This window comes from Oncorhynchus clarkii, chromosome 23 (assembly GCF_045791955.1).
Source record: "Oncorhynchus clarkii lewisi isolate Uvic-CL-2024 chromosome 23, UVic_Ocla_1.0, whole genome shotgun sequence".
Taxonomy (NCBI): domain Eukaryota; kingdom Metazoa; phylum Chordata; class Actinopteri; order Salmoniformes; family Salmonidae; genus Oncorhynchus; species Oncorhynchus clarkii.
Genome location: NC_092169.1, coordinates 47,728,139 through 47,731,222, shown reverse-complemented (window position 1 = coordinate 47,731,222; position 3,084 = coordinate 47,728,139).

Sequence of the window (3,084 nt, the reverse complement as noted above, 5' to 3'; positions counted from 1 at the left end):
TCTCAGTCAGTCAGAACTAAGGGTACAGCCACATTGAGATTTTGGTCGCGTGGCCCTGCTCAGACGTTGCATCAACCAATGGCTGCGTGCCACATCATTGACAGTGTCGTCAACTGACAGATCGCTGTAACATATGTGGTTAGCTAATACGTAAAATGCCTATCCAGACATTGTAAGATCTGGCATGCGTCAGCAACGCCTGGGCAGAGAACACACCCTGAAAATTTCAGATTGAGCCAATGGTTTTTCAATGTGAGTCATCCGTTATCCAGATGAATGACAACAGATTGTCTGTCAAAAATACACAAAGCATTCAATTCAACTTTTGATGAGAAAAAACGGGCAATGATGTACGTCATATACAATTTCATCCTTGTTTATGCATCTCGTTCAGGCCCTGTGATAGGCTAGCGTCCTGTCCAAGGGTTGTACTGTACATTCAGCTGCCTCACACTACAGAAATAAGAGAGGCTCCTGCCTCTATGAGCTTTTCTGGCTTGCACAAGCCACGCCTCAATGTGGCCATAGCCTTAATCTCTGCTGTAACAAGGTGATTGAGCCTCTGTGCCCCTCCCTTGTCGATTATGGCAGCCCCCCGCACCTCTCTGATTCAGAGGGGGTGGGTTAAATGCGGAAGACACATTTCAGTTGAAATCATTTAGTTGTACAACTGGTATCCCCCTTTCCCGTCATTGTAAATGACATCATTGTAAATAAGCATTTGTTCTTAACTGACTTGCCTTGTTAAATAAAGGTTAAATTTAAAAAATAAAGACAAGCACATGGGAGTTCTCTGGGCAGGCCATATCAGGGAAGGAGCTGCTGCCGGCCTCCAAGCTGCCATGCTGGTTTGGCGTGAACGTGTTTTAGAGTATTGTTGTTGAGTGTAATAATGTAAAAAGTAAAGTGCATTGTTTGTAACTTGATGTGGCAGATTGGAGCCCAACAAGTTATAGCACAACCTTTTCATTGCTAATACTGTATTTTTCCTTGTGTACATTTTAAAGGGGAAGGCCCATTTGTATATGTGTACATTTTAAAGGAGAAGGTCAGTTTGCATGTGTACATTTTATAGGCCAGTTTGTATTTACCTTAAGTCTGATGCATTGGTAGCTTATAGTAATGTCAACACGTGCATTTCCCTTATGTTTAATTGAAACTTGTAATAAACTATATTTTTGTAATTCTGTGTGAGATGCGTTTCCCTGGTGTTGTACCCAGTTGATGTCTCCATTGACTCTGCCCTATCCCAAGAATCTGTGTGTTGCATAGACAATTTAACCAGAATTGACTAAATCTCAATTTAATTGGAAATGGACTTTCTGCTATTTGCTCAACTTTCTGTTTGGCTTTCAATTAAGTAAGCTGAGCAGCTAATATTTTTGATCACATGAACCTGTATGCAAAGACAGGCTATGTCCCAAATGGCAACCTATTCCGTATAGGGCCCTAGTCAATAGTGCACTATACAGGGAATACGGTGGCATTTGGGACAGATAATGTAAAGCATCCAATTCCCATAACCTTTTCCCTTTACTGACACAATAATGGGATTCAAGAATCAGCCCAACTATAATACCCAATGTCTGTTGAGTTTCAGTAGTATTCCTTGAGTTTCTCCTTACTGCAAGTTTCTTCCAATGAGTGTTTGTGTTCCACTAACAGTGAAATGTGAGATCCACCTCATAAGCTAATGTAGCTAGCTACGCTAACCAAACTCTACAAGAACAGAAAAGCGTCCCAAACAGAGCAGCATGGACAGTCACAGCGGTGTTTCTGTGTCTTAATGTCAACATGGGCCCAGCCCTTGAGGTGTGTGTGCTGGAACATTTACTATAGAAAAGTCAGTGGCGACTAACTGGAGAACATGCTGACCAATAGGGCCTTAGCAGAATACCAACCTGTGAACACCACTCACATAACTAGAATGAAATGTGGTTAGTCATACCGTATATAAAAAATTAAATCAGCTGTCAAAGATACAGGAAGTTTCAGTAAAAAATGTTAAATGCAGACAGATTATTTGTTGGACATTGTGGGATCTTAGTCTCTAAAATCAATTATTTAAGATATAGCAGTGGACATGCTTTTATGCGCAGATATGGATATAATAACTATCTTATCGAAGTAAACTTGGAGTCACATGATATGTTGTGTGATGATCCCACTACGATTCGGGAAAGCATGCAGTTTATTAGGCTACAGATGAAATAAGTTATGAACTTTACAGGGTGGTATAAGTGCATAGTGATCTTGATGCTCTTTTAGAATAAATATTGAGGGTCTTATTATGGTGACATGATGATCGATGCTTGACTGCTGTTTGACAAAAATGTTCTCGCTCTTATCCATGATCTCATGTAGACTAGCCTACACTATTTGCGAGCTGTTGGCTACAGTGGTGTAAAAATACTTTAAAATAGTAAAGTACAGATACCCCCAAAAACTATTTATTTTTGACAACTTCTACTTCACTACATGCACTTTGTACTCCATACATTTTCTCTGACACCAAAAAGTACTTATTACATTTGGACAGGAAAATTGTATAATTCACACTAATCAAGAGAACATCCCTGGTCATCCCTACTGCCTCTGATCTGGTAGACTCACTAAACACAAATGCTTCGTTTGTAAATGATGTCTGAGTGTTGGAATGTGCCTCTGCCTATCTGTAAAAAAACAAAAAGCCATTTGAAATTATTTATAATTGATACTTAAGTATATTTTTACGATTACTTTTGATACTTTAGTATATTTAAAAGCTTAGACTTTTGCTCAAGTAGTATTTTACTGGGTGACTTTCACTTAGGTCATTTTCTATTAAGGTAACTTTACTTTTACTCAAGTCTGATAATTGGGTACTTTTCCTACCACTGGTCGTCGGCTAGAGCACATGCTCTTTAGAAAAAACATCTTGTGACATAACTCAATTGGTGGAGTTGAAAATGCGATGGAAACACATTGAACTTTAGATTTTTGTTCGGTACATTGTGCACACGGTCATCACGGACTGACATTTATCCGCAACAAATCATATTAGTGGAAACCACATTGGTGGGAAAACGTTCATATTTCAGAAAG